Here is a 14,786-nt window from a genome sequence, read left to right as displayed (position 1 = left end):
ACCTACCTGATTTTGCTAAATTGCAAAAATTACCTTACAAAACTCTCAATATAATTCTTGTGAGGTTTTTTTTTTTTTTTTTTTTTCTGAAATGGGACCTTTCAGTTAAATGTTTTGGACATTAAATGCTTTAGTTAAGTGCTTTAGATGTTTTTAGAAGATTTTTGTGCATTTCTTCAAGCAGTTAACAGCTCAATTAAGCCGAATGATTATAAATACTCAAGAGTGAAGCATATCACTCAGTCTGTCTATAAAATATAAGTGAACCCATGAAAAAAAACCAAAAGCAGTGAGAAAATAATTCACCCTTATTATTTAAATCCATAATTTAATCAGAAATTACTTGTATGCGTGGATTAGAAGAAGACATTTCATCAATTCCGATTTGGAGAAATTATTTTGTGCTTCTCTTATCCATAGAAACCAAGTGCTTGGGAAACAAATTCAAATTATCTAGCTAGAAAATTATAGGAAATATTCCTCAGATTACTATGACAATGCTTTCAGTCCACTTTTATAATGTATGCCAAGTCATGTATGGAAAAATATATTATTTTATATATCAAAATACTTCATCCATTTGCAGGAACAGTGTATTTCAACTTTACCTCAGCCATCTTCAAAAAACAGACACATTTGGTGCAGGCAGTAAAACAGTCCCTTTCAAGCCATTATTGATGGGGCTTGTATTTAATTTGATCAGAACACTTTTTGTATTCACTAAAACATTTTTCCTCCCACTGTGTCAGGCTTGCTCAAAAATTGCACCTCAACAAAATTTGCCATCGATGCAATTATGCAACAGTTCCTTTTACAAAGGGATATGAATGTGAAGGATTCTATTACCCCTTTGAATTAGCTACCCTTCTGTTGAAAATGATACCTTTCAGCTCACCAGGAAATGTGTGTTTAGATTTCTCACTATTGCGTAATTAGCTCGTCAGTACAAGGAGCAGCCTGTGCAGCTGTGTTCAGGTGCCACTGCAGAATGACCTGCACTTCCCTTGCCAACCAGAACAATGGGGAGAGAAAACAGATAACAGGCAGAATACTGCAGATAACGAAGGTAAAGCATTGCAGAGAGAATTGATTTTGGCAATGGTAATCTTTTCCCTTGATGCAACAGCCAAAATATAGCAAAATTTTCCACCACCTTGTCATAAGTTCCATGGAAAGTGATGTCTGAGCTCTCAATACAGAGCATAGTGTGAGCCTTTCCAGATTTCTCGAAACCAGCTGAAGCTGTTTCATTTACACTTATACTGCAGTCATCTCAGTGAAAAAATATTTATAGAATAGATTTAAGCAATATAGATAACCAATGTAAATATATTAACTTGTTATTCAAAAGAGAAAAAAATAGTTGCAAATTCTTCAAAGCATTTTGTGAAATGAAGCCACTCTTTAAAATCAAATATATACATTTCTAAAAGCACTTCAATTTTTCTACTCCTCAGCATCAGTATCTAACACATAGGGTAATGATATATCGTAGTGAATTTGAGTAGGTAATGCTTACAGTAGGCATGGAATGTCTGTAGCCTTACTTTCCATGAAGTATCATGAAGCACTTTCCTCATACTTTACATTTGAATCTGGCTCCATAGGAAGAATAGCATAAATAAGTCTGAAGCCATGCTTCAGAAAAGCAAGTGTATTTCTGTACTAATATATGTCACAGAATCCCAGAATCACAGGAAGTGTAAGGTTGGAAAGGGCCGCTGTGGGTCATCTGGTCCAACCTCCCTGCTCACATAGGATCATCACAGCGTGCATGGCACAGGATTGCATCCAGGTTCATTTTTAATATTTCCAGTGAGGGAGACTCCACAATCTCTCTGGGCAAGCTCTTCCGGGGCATGATGACCTGCACAGTAAAGAAGTTGTACCTCACCCTCAAGTGGAGCTTCTGGTGTGTGTCACCATAAGATCAGTATTGAGACTTGTGACAGATAATGCTTTTTTGAGGAAACATTCATCATAAGCAAAAAGTTGCTTATGTAACATGTCTGGCAAAGAGTTAATCCTGTATTGCTTGTCAGCTGGCTAAGAACTAGTAAACACAAAAAGTAGATAACAGGCATGAGAAAAAAGGAAATATATCCAGTAGTAATTTCCACCAGGTTGAAGTAGTTTGAAAATACTTCATGAATGATAAGATCAAAAAAAATTCTTATTCATTTTGGGAAAGCAAAGGAAAAGTGGCAAAGATGAGAATTAGACTCGATCATCCTTGTCTGTCCTTTCCAACTCAGAATATTCTGTGATTCTGTGATTATGTGAAGATCAGTTAAGGTAAACATGGGGTTTATGTCGTCATAAAATTTCAGTTTGTGAAAATCAAACTCAGAAAAGAATAACTAGTTGAACCTCAACATGTCAGTGCCTCTAAAAGAGTGAATTAAGACCTGTAGGGTCTAATTCTGTTTAGAAAAACTATTATGTTGCTATGTGCTACAGGGACAACCCTGATTAGCCTTGATTAGCATCAATATATAAATGTCAAGGTGGAGTTTAGTTCATTTTTTCTGGCATCAGATTTTCCATAATTATGGGAGGGAGAAAAACCTTTTATAGAAGTAATGAGAGATAAAGTAAGCTACTATTCCACTTTTTTTTTAATGGAATTGCAAACGACAGCTCATCTCCTCTAAATAAATATTACTTTTTTTTTTTTTTTTTTTTTTTTTTTTTTTTTTTTTTTTTTATTCCTAGAACCTGCTGAGTTCAGAGACCCACAAGGATCATTGAAGTCCAGCTCCTGGCCCTGCACAAGACACCTGGAAGGATCACACCATGTGCCTGAGAACTTTATCCAAACTGTCAGCTTGGTGGTGTGACCACTTCCCTGGGGCGGCTGTTTCAGTGCCCAACCACCCTCTTGGGGAAGAAGCTTTCCTGATGTCCAGCCTAAACTTCCCCTGACACAACTTCACATCGTTCCTGAGGGTCCTGTCACTGGGCACCACAGAGAAGAGATCAGTGTCTGCCCCTGCTCTTCCCCTCACTAGGAAGCTGCAGACTACAGTGAGGTCTCCCCTCAGTCACCTCCAGGCTTAACAGACCAAGTGACCTCAGCCACTCCTCATACGGCTTCCCCTCAAGGCCCTCACCATCCTCATGGCCCTCCTTTGGACACAAATAGTTTTATGTCTCTTGCATATTGTGCACCCAAAACTGCCCTCAGCAATCAAGGTGAGGCTGCCCCAGTGCAGAGCAGACCTGGACAATCCCTTTCCTTTCCCAGCTGTCAATGATGTTCCTGATGCCTCCCAGGTCACCATTGGCCCTCCTGGCTGCCAGGGCACTGCTGACTCATATTCAACTTTCCATCAAACAGTATCCCCATGTCCCTTTCCACAGCTCTGCTTTCCAGCATCTCATTCCCCAGTCTGTCCATACATCCAAGATTGCCTCATCCCAGGTGCAGAATCCCTCACTTTCACTTGTTGAATTTCCCATCTCTCTAATTTGTTGAAGTCTCTCTGCAGGTTTTCTCTGCCTTTGAAGGAGTCAACAGTTCCTCACAATTTAGTTTCATAAGCAAATTTACTTAGTAATCCTACAAGTCCTTTGTCCAAGTCATTTCTGAAGATGTTGAGGAGCACAGAACACAAGATAGAGCCCTGTGGAGCCCCACCAGTGACAGGTTGTCAGTCTGATGTCGCCCCATTCACTATAACCCTTTGTGGCCAACCCATGAGATCCTCACCCATCACATGAGTGATCATTTGTTTATCCAGCTGTGTGCTGCGGTGAGACTGACAAGCCTGTAGTTTCAAGGGTAATCCTTGCTCTTCTTCAAAATTTGGGCAACACTAGCCCACTTTCAGTCAGCTGGAACTTTTCCAGATTTCCAGGACATTCCAAATGATTTCCAGATTCCTATTCAAAAATCACTGAAAAAGGCCTTGCATTGACATCAGCCAACTCTGTATTCTCAGGCCCATTGTATGATTTAATACAAGAAGATTGAGAAGTTTGTACGTCTGGTGTCTGGCTGTGTGTAAATTGCTCAAGAATAGTTCTATATGAAGCTTTAATAATTTCAGTTTATGTATTGCATATTTTTAATCATGCCTTAGGTAATATCTATGATATAATTGTAATGTGATTTGTTTAGCTGGCTTCCTTTACACAAATTATTTCTAATTTAATAGATAAAGATTCAGTTATCAGCAAGAAGGCATATGATGCAGGAGAAATGTACCATGTCTGGTCCTACATCTAAGAGTCTGGAAGAGTAGCATAGAGAAAAAAAGAAGAGATTTTACTAAGATAGTAAGTGAAAGAAATCAATAAAATGCATAGAGATATGTTCTCTTCGAAACTTGTCCTAAAAAAATATTTTGATGTGTTCCCAAGTGAAATATGAATTCTCATTTAATTCACCTTAGGGCTTCATTCACCCTTTTTTTTTTTTTTTTTTATTTCAAGTGGCATCTTCTCAACAAATATTGAAGTTTATCTGGTTTTATGAAAAGACCTCTTAATTTTCAGTCCAGCCTGGTTTTATGCTGCTGAATCATATTCCACCTGAGAACTGTAACCTCTTTACTCCATCTTCCTCAGCCAAACATTGCATGTGGTTTGTTCATAAAACACATCATATGTTTTCTGACAAAAAAAATCAAAAAATCTCCCTGAAAGATGGTTGGAAGATGACTGAGAAAATGTGGAACCATATGTCTGAAAGAGATCTCATGGCCTTGATTCATATCCTGACTCATTCCAGGATCAACTGTCATTTCTCATAAACATTTGTCTAACCTACTGCTACAGAAATGTCTCCTGATAGTGATTTGAAAATTCCCTGAACTCTGCTAACAGTTTCTTTTTAGCATTTACCCCAAATCTGTAATTTCAGGCTTGGTATATTTACAGAGAATATACTAGGGAGGGGTCATTCCATCTTACTACCCTTCATATAGTCTTTCCCAAGCAGTTTTTATTGGCTAGTGGTAAATGCAAAAGGAATGATAAGTTAGCTGGACCTTTGTACCAAGTAAAAATTGTTTTAACAACAGCCCTTTCAGTCCTCTGTAGTCTTTTCCTTTTCTTTCCCCTAGATGAGACAATTTTCAAATTTCCCACAGTCATGTCTTTCTTGACATCTCATCATTCTCATTTCTTATTTTATTTAATATTTTGAAAGTTAGATAGTGCTTCTGAATTGCTGAATTTTTGTTTTCTGATTTACTTGCAACACATTCTATGCTGACTGTTGAAAATCTGTCAAAATTTTTAACAATAATGATACTGGTCCAAGACAAATCTCTGTGGTCATCATCAGATAACTGACTCCAATTTCATAATGAACCATAAAATAATTATTTTACTATCAAAATACTCCTTTTCAAACCAGTTTTCCATCCAGCTCAATGTTTTCTTATGAAATAATTTTAAAAAATATAAATTTATGTATGGATATATATGGTCTTAATATATTACATATACTTCTTCCACTTTTCATCAAAGATTGTTTTACTGCCACAAAGGAAACAAAATTGTGTTGAGTTGGTTCGTTCTTATCATAAGTCAAAATTATATGAGTTCTTTCATTGCCCCCAGCCACTAGAATATAGATTCTGCATACCTGTCTTAGGAGAGGCTTTTGTTCAGATCTCTAAAAAGCTTCAGTAATTACTCCAACATAATTTTCATTATTTTTAGTTTTGTTTTGTTTCATTTAAATATCTGCATTTAACAGTTAGGGAAATGGCTGATACTACTCATATTTCTTTGGCTGCCTCAATATGACCTCAGATGTTTCTGACTAGAAAAAACAGTCTTTAATTACTATAGCTAGAGGAAATAACTTGTTTGTTTCCCTAATTTTCCTCTATACATATGTTTCCTACCTGAAATCTGTCTTGTTTAACTTCTGTTTTCTGAACACTGAGGGGATGTAGATATGAACCAGACTCAGCCAAAAGACTCTCACGAAAAAGACCTAATGCAGCAAAAACATACCAAAACCCTGTTTATGCTTCAGATCGGGTTCAATCCTTACATCTTGAGCCAACTTCTTATAGAAATGTCCTATATGTGCCCTTTTTTCTTTTTCTTTTCTGGTCCAAGAGAGCTGCATAAAGCATTAAAAAAAAAAAAGAATGATTTATCAGTAAAGAAAGCACATTAGACTGCATAAAAATATAATTCCAGCCTAAAGTCAGATGAAACCAGTACAGATATGTGTCAGCTCCTCATAAAATTAAGTTTGAGTAAAAGTTTGGCTGAGGTTCTAAAACATCCTTTTAGCTTCTTTTATTTCACATGAGTTTTATTTTTCAAATTCTTACAGAACTCAGAAGTGTGGATGCTTTAATGACAGAAAATGGCTTCTAACCACATTTAACAGCTTGAAAAGCTCTTATAGGCAATTGTATGTCAAAATTAACTCCTGGTATTTTGAAGAATTTTGTGTAGAGAGGGTCAAGATGTAGCAACATCTTGAATCATGCCATTTTCAGAAACTTTGACCATAAGAGGTTCTACTTGACTCCTAAGGGAGGACAAGGATCTGTCCTTCAGCAAGTTCCAATGTTTGCTGGTGACAAAAATAATTCAGTGTTCTGTGCCATTTGCATTTACCTTTAAATGTTACCTCTCACTAGGTAGAAGGCTTTTCCAGTGGTTCTAATAATTTAGAAGCATTGGTTTTCAGGTTATAACTCAAGAAATCGTTTTGTTTGTTGTTTATTTGGGGGAAGAAAAGAAAATTAAAATCCATTTTTAAGATCTCAGGCTGGAGTTTAAAAGCCATTACTCAGAGAAGTTGAAGACCTTGAAAATTATTTCTGTGAAATACTCTATTGCTTCAACTATTGCAAAATTACTTGCTCTTGTAAAATTCATGGTCAAGTCTCATAGATTAAAATGCTTGATGATATCCAGTGATTAACAACTTTGAGATGCTTGTAGGGGTTAACTTTTGGAGTTTTCCATGTTTTCCATCATAATTTGCAGCTGCCTAATTATTGATTGAAGTATAGCTGACACCACATCTTTTAAAAACTGCAGCAGTGGAGAAATCTGTGGCTGGACGTGGGCATTGACTTGCTTTAGTTGTCCTGCTCTGTGAACTAAACAGTAGTCTAACATTTTTTTTTAATTAGAAAAATACAAAACACAGTGAATCATCTCTAATTTTCACAGATGTATTTCTAGTTTGCAAGTTCAGAGTGTTTTGTGGTAGGGTTTTTTTTGTGTGGTTTGTCAGATTTCAGTTTGAAGTACTCTGTATTACCTTCAGTTGCTTTTTATTTTCCAATAGCAAACTATAAACTCAGAATTTTCATCATGATTAATTTATTTTAGTTTTTTCCTGGCAGCTGATTTCCTTTTACTTCTACTCAGTAATACTGAAGCTTTGGCTCAAGGTTCAGTCACCATATTATAGTTGGATTATAGTTTAAGCATAAATTGATTTTAGATGTCTTTTTCTTAATCAGTTTTTACTCTATTTTACAATCCCTGCTGTCTTTCAGAAGACTAATTGCACAGCATTAGGACTGTTATAATTTATTATGCTATTCTAATACATTTAAACAGAAGATAAAAGGTAGTTCATCTCTCAGTCACATTTACTACTTTGACCATTCTTTACCTTCGCATTAGGATTGAGTCAGGAGTGGTTTATTTGGTACCTCACTTATTCAAGAATAAATAAAAAAGCTCAAGATTTCATAATTTGCATTAAACATATGGTTTTCTTTATTTCTTTTAATCTTAAAAATTTTTTATCAAAATATTAAAGCCAAAAAATTATTCATTGTTTATACCAAGTGAACATTTATTTATACCATCAGAAAAGAAAGATCTGTGTTCAGTGTCTCATGTATTCTCCATGTTTTTTACTCCCTTGCCCATGAGTTATGGCCAATATGCTTGTTGGTATAATTAGTGTTATATATTTCTCCATTTTTCAGCAGAGTGGTATCTTCATCTTTTTATCCAGGTGTTTTGGAATTCATACATATTTAGTAATTATTTATTTTAATTTTTTTCTTTTTCCTTTTTTAAATTCTTTCCTTCACTTCAGCCCACTAATAACTGAGGTGATCTTTCTCAAGGAAATAAAACAAGTGAAAAAAAATTCCTCACAATTCTCTCTATATTCTCTGTTGGTTCTGTCTGAACTTCTTACGTATCACCAGTGGAATTACACAAGACTGAGTTACTCAACTGTAGCCAGTTGCAGCTGTATAAATACAGACAGTGAAAAATTTTATCTGCAGACCACTTGTCATCGATTACAATTGGAATAATAGGTTTGACAATCAATAATTCAGACTGGTAGCAATAGCTATCTGATGAACCTGATTTACTCCTTCCATTTCCACTTCTGTTTCAGGTTATGAAATGCCTTCTTTTGAAATGAATTTTAATCCAGAGACACCTTTATTTGTGTCTCCAAGAAGCTCGATGGGGTAGCTTTCATCAGAAGAAATCCACTTTGCCCAGCGTGGGTTTGTTACTTCCATTGTAACTGATGAGCAGAAGATGCCTGCTCCTTTTAGGCTGTTTTGCCAAGCTTTTCAGAACTCTTGTGTTTATATATTTGCTTTAAGGCGGTTATGTTTTCAGCTAGTGACTTCAGCTTTTGTATAAAGATTATGGTCCAGCAGCATTGCCAAGTAATAAGAGTTTCTTCCTGAACATTTTGCCCAAATAAGCTTTTTACAGCCATGGTAATAGCACTAATACACCTGCTGATATTTGCATTGCTTTTATGAAGCCTGGAAATGATTGTTTTCCTAGCGTTTTACACAGAAGAGTAATAAGCACTGAATTCTGCAGTATAAACAAGGAGGATTGGTGCTGTTTATTATTGCATCGTACTTTTAAAAGGCTTTTTTGCTATGCTTATATTACTAAAGTGATGTTTTGCAATGATATGAATTGCAAGGATTGCAATGTACTATTTAGTCATCAAATAGATTTAGCAGTGATCCTGTATGCACACCAGTGCTGTATAAAATAATGACTGAACCATAAGCAAGAAAAAAAACCCTTAGCTGGTTTGAAGAGTTCCTTATTCACTGGCTGGAGGTAATGCAAAAGAATTTTGCCTGCTAATGCCAACCAAGAAGTGCCATTTCCAAGCAGCAGCATGCAATCAAAGTTCTCTTTGCTATCTAAAGTATCACTGACAACCAAGAAAGCCTAGAAGATATTATCTACCTTTTAAATGGCTGAAGCCACAGGATGTGAATGCCATGCAATTTGAGTTTCCTTTGCTTCTAATTTAGTATAAGCATTATCCATTTTACTTCAATCGTTGTTATACGTAGACATACCAAAATCAAAAGTCTCCTTCTTGCCATGTGGAATTATAAAGCACCTGGCTCAAAATGGCTTTAGCTTAAAATTGCAAATAAATAATTAATGATATGTCTTAAGACCTATAAAACAGAAATTAAAACCGGTAGCTAAACTAATATGTAATTAAATTGTATTAAAAATAAAAAGAAAATAAAAAGTAAGAACGAATAACAGGTGATTGAATGAATGAAGCTGTTAGGACAAAATATTAAAAAAAAAAACCAAAATCACTAAATTACTCTTTTTTTGCATCAATTTCCCTTCATTTTGTCTTACTCTTTTCTTATCCAAGGTACAGCTTAGGTAACAACTTCTAACTGCCAATAAAAACCTTCACTTTTTGTAAGTGCCAGGATACAGAAACCCCAGCCAAGTCTCCTTTTTCCAATAAACTACATAGCTGCAAAGAAAAGGCTAATACACCTCGTGATTCTACTAGGATATTCTTCTAGAACTGATTTAACTGGTTTTACAATGTAGAAGATTTTTTTGTAGAAGAGAAAATATGTGCCATTGTTTCCTTAGTAGAACTATGTGATGAAATGTCATAGTATTCCATTTAAATTTTTGTTATTCCTCATTTGAATAACAATCATGTATTAATAATATGTAGCGCCAGCTGACATCTTCTGGACCCATCTCTGCACAGATAAAAGTTCCTGAATGGTCACCCACACCCCCACACCTGAGTGCCATTCTCTTAGAGAAAATTACAAGAATAAGAGACAAAGTATGACACAGATAGCCAACGTAAAAACTTTTGCAACAAACTTCTTTAACATTGCAATATTTCGCAATAATGCAAGCCAGCTTCCCCTTATTCTCAGCCTGAGTTTACATCTCACATTCAGATTGCAGGTTTAAGTCTTCATATAGATTGTAAAGCCACAGCCTTTTAAAGAGCTAATATGCAACATGTGAAAGAGAAAATTACAGTAAATTGACTTATGCACTTTACCTTTAGTGTCTTTATATATCCCAGTAGAATCTTTAGTGTAACAATAAAGTGAATGTTAGAATATTTATATTGCTAATTATTCTAACAAAAACAAGTTGCTTAGAAGAGATTCTGCTGACTGTAATTCCATTTAATGCAGATATATAGTCATGTACGTCAAAGACATGCATCAGAATTTCTGCAGACAGTATGTAAATACTTCAGTGTTGGGTATTTTTGCAGAAAAAATTAACCTTTGGGATATGAAATTCCAGATGCACTTGGTGGAGTGTTTAGAACCTGATGAGAAATCTCTGAATAGCAGATGATTTGAACGGAAGGAATTCTTCTCAGCTTTTTGTAGCACATAAATTAATAATTTGCTTTATCTAGAAGATTAAGCTTATTTTACAAAGACAGTAACACTTGGCATGTTCTAATCTGATCTGCCACAATTAGAATTTACATATATTTGCAATGCTTTTAGGATCTAACCATAAATTTGCTTTTTCCAGAAACGAGGAGAAGCGTTTCTCTAGCATATAGATTGTACTGGGTGACTACATGACATCTGGAAGAGGCAGAATGAAGGGCATGAGGCATATGTTGAAGAAAATTAGTCCTATGAAACTTTACTATATAAGAAACTGAAATTACTAAATATTGGATTCTTTACTATTCTTAATTGTACTCACTTTTCAGAATCACATAGTACTAAAAGGATTTATGGTTTTGAATATCTCAATTTTGAGAGTTTCTTATGCAAAATTAACCCCTTATCTTCAAACTCTCACAAAGCTGAATGTTAAAATAGATTATTTTATTTTATTTAAAATATTAATAATTTGAATAACTTTCATATACATAGCTATCATTTTTAAGTGCCATAATAGAAACATAATATCTATATTTTAATTCTTGCAAAAAGTTTATTAAATAAATATACATGATTTTACATGACTACTGATTGGTATTTACACCATAGAAATACTTAAGAATTCAGTTCAAGCAGATGTATAGATACATATATATATATATATATATATATATTAGAAGAACATGACAGAGTCACTGCCTGAAAAAAGTTTAGAATTTAATATAAGGCAAGACTAGAGGATGAATGCAGACTTGCAGGGAAGTACAAGGATACAGTACTGGTCAGCACAGCAGGCAATGATCTCAGCAGCCTGACTGAAAAGCTTCACATTGAAGAGATCAAACAAAAGTTATATGTGATTATTCAGCACCAGGTGAATCTTTGTGCTAGAAATTTCAATAGCCTGTGGCTTGGGAACTCTGCTAAAGATCTTTAAAAAAATAAAAAGGAGACAAAAATAAATACATTTTAAAAATAAAATGTTCTTTTATCTACTTTCAGATCCTTTTGATTTCTCAACTCTTCATTTTCCCTTCCCAGTGGATGGATGGAAAAAAAGTTGATCTGAATGATCCTAAGGTAACTTACACTGTGATAAAAAGATTCCAAGAAGATTTAGCAAGTTTTGAAATATTATACCATTAACTGTAAAAATCACAAATGTTACCAGATGCAAATTAATGTAGTTTAAAGAATGCAATCCAAATTGAACTGCCCATATGAAATAATCAATTTAATCAACATGTTGTGGATCTAGGACAAATGAGGAACCTGTGTGCTGAGAAAAATACACTATCTGTTTAAACTTTGTTCTAACAACGGGAACCCAGATATTCAAAGGTGCCTGAACATTGACCTTATCTCAGACTTTTCTCTACTTAAATACAATGGATACATATTTGTTTCCTAGATCAGGAAAATCTTAAGTACAGAAATGTAACTTATGGGGTTTTGATCACGGATGAACATTTCATGTGTTTCTGAGGTTTATTCTCTGAAGAAATATGATTCTACAGTTAGCAACCAGAATCAAAGAACCCTGCTAGTTCATAGTGATAGGTATTGTTTGTTTTATTTCAGATATAGAGGGCATTCAAGGCAGGTTAAAATACAAGATTTAGGTACTAGAATAAAGCTTAGGCTGCAGAGGGGAAATTGTAATTGCAAAGTCCTGACTCACCTTCTGAGCTGGAGACACCTAATCTCTGTAAGCCCTGTAACATTTGATGTTAAATCTCTTCAGTACCTATTAAGTCACTGCACGTGCCCAGAACTGTCCTATGCTTGGCAGACTTAAGTAGCTCAGCACTTAGATCATGTCTGAGCTCAGGGTAGGTTGAGAAACTTGGAGGAGAGAAGTCTGAATCACCCCAAAAGCTCAATCCATTAAACATTTCCAGAGGCCATAGAACATGGCAGGACCATGCTCCTCACACACAAATCTAAAATAGGTCAGTTTTAGTCCACAGACAAAGAGAAGTCTTTCCCTAGCTTCTCACGCAGAATGGCACACTACTTAGTGCACCCACTGAGTAGGCTGGACTCCCAGATTCTGTCCCGTCCTATTCCTAAAAGCTCTCAAATGCATTCCACCTTCAGTCTTCATGTCCTACTCAGACAATAGTCTACTGAAGTGTAAGAAATCTGCATGTCTCTTTTGAACAAATCCCCAGGCAGATAAGAATGAAAGATATACCAGACAAGAGAGAAAGTCCAGGGTAAATCTGACTATATAGTCTCATGGTTAGACCACCCTGGAAGACCTTGCATCAGACTCATGCATCCAGGAATACTTCTATATTAAGTATGAAGTGGGTGTTTTACATTAAATGTTACTTATATTTTATTTTTTATGTTATCTAGGACTTCTAATACTTCAAGATCACACGATAGAGTCCTTTCTTTTGTGCCTCTTCTGTACTCGGTAATGTAATATCAGAAAATAATTTTGCAGTTGTTCATAACCCATGAAACATAAGACAGAATTTAGCTAACCTAAGAATTTCCTAGCATCCAGAATATTATCTGATATCAAAGGACATCCATTTATTAAGAGTTCAATTTGTTCAACTGAGAATCTGGCCCTTCAGATAGACAACTCTGATTACAATCCAATTAAATTAAATACTCAACAAAGAAGTTATTTTCTCAGACTCTCTACATAAATCTCTACACATGAAAATAAACCCTGACTTGACTGTAGACAAAAACACAAAATTAAGCAGGTAAAAATATAAAAATTATTACTCTTAGTTCTCTTAGCTATAGGCAAACTGATCTATAATTCACTGGAGCTTAGCTACAGCATACTCTAATTATGTGCTTAGTTCTAAAGCCTTTAATAAAGAAAATAATTTCTTTAAATATAGCTAATTAGGTAAAGTATCTATTCTGGTTTAGCTGCATTTGGCACCAAAATGAAAAGTGCAGAGAAAAACAGCTTATTTTTCATGTATCCCTGAGCTAGGTAGCCCATTGTCCTCCCAACTTTCCAATACCAACAAAAACAGTGTTATAACTAGATCAAGTTGCACTTACAAGTTAAGGGCCATGAAATGATGGGCAAAAATGTATGTATCTCACAATAGCCACAGACCTTTCAATACCTCTTTATATCCTCAGTCCTGCCAACAGTTCTGAAGCCAAATAAATAAATTCCTTTGCACTTATCTTGGTCCTTTGCTTTCTTCTCTCAATGAAAAATATGTATTGACTCCTTCCAAAGGGTAAATGTTATCATCTACCCTTCTGAAAATCCTGTATTGCTTTCAGTCAAAACAAGAAGTCTGAGCTGTCCTAGAAATGGGAATGACCTATTAAATCAATTAAAATTTATTTCTGAATAAACAGGTTTAGTCCCCAGTACATACTAATTCTGCATAGTCTCATATATTTTGTTGTTCTTGTTTAATTCTAGAAAGATCATTGCAAACCCAGGTATATGTATGAGAGGTTTCATGTTTGTTAAAACTGACCTTTTTTTGGCAAGTCACTTGTATAATGGACAGCTTTAGATTATAAGCTTTTCAGGAAAGTCTTTTATTACTGTGCTCTCAGTAGAGGTACAGTACAATTGTGTTCTGATGCACAACTGATATTCACAAAACGTTAAGCATAAAATTTCGAGGTAGTCTACTGAAGTTACAGGCAAAGCTTCTTTCTTTTTAATGAAGTCAGGGCCTTCTCTTTAGTACATTATTACCCAAATTTTAGATATAAATTAATCTGAGTAAAATATACAGCGTGACAGCTGTCTGATCATCACATCCAAAAAAGGAAACAAGGAAAGTTCACAGTATTTTGAAAGCTATGTTCTATTGCTCTGTTACTTAGGAGATAACACCAGTAGGTGCAGCCTTATGACAAGTACCCCTTTTTTTTTTCCATGCCATATGTCCACAGTGGAAGTAGCTGAGAAAAAAAGTCTTGTTGTTGATTGACATGCATTTTAAACAACTTGTCAAAACTGCACAATTATTTAAGTAGCATGCATGTGCCAATCTCCAGATTTAAAGAAAAATTTGAGCCTAACAAGTAGTAGTGTTTGTCTGCTTCATGGTAAGAGATTTTATAGAAGAATCAAAAAATAAAATGAGGGTAAGAGGAAAGCTTGTTAAACTGCCCACACTTTGCCTTTACATTACT

This window comes from Anomalospiza imberbis, chromosome 5 (assembly GCF_031753505.1).
Source record: "Anomalospiza imberbis isolate Cuckoo-Finch-1a 21T00152 chromosome 5, ASM3175350v1, whole genome shotgun sequence".
Taxonomy (NCBI): Eukaryota; Metazoa; Chordata; class Aves; order Passeriformes; family Viduidae; genus Anomalospiza; species Anomalospiza imberbis.
This window is presented reverse-complemented; position numbering follows the sequence as displayed.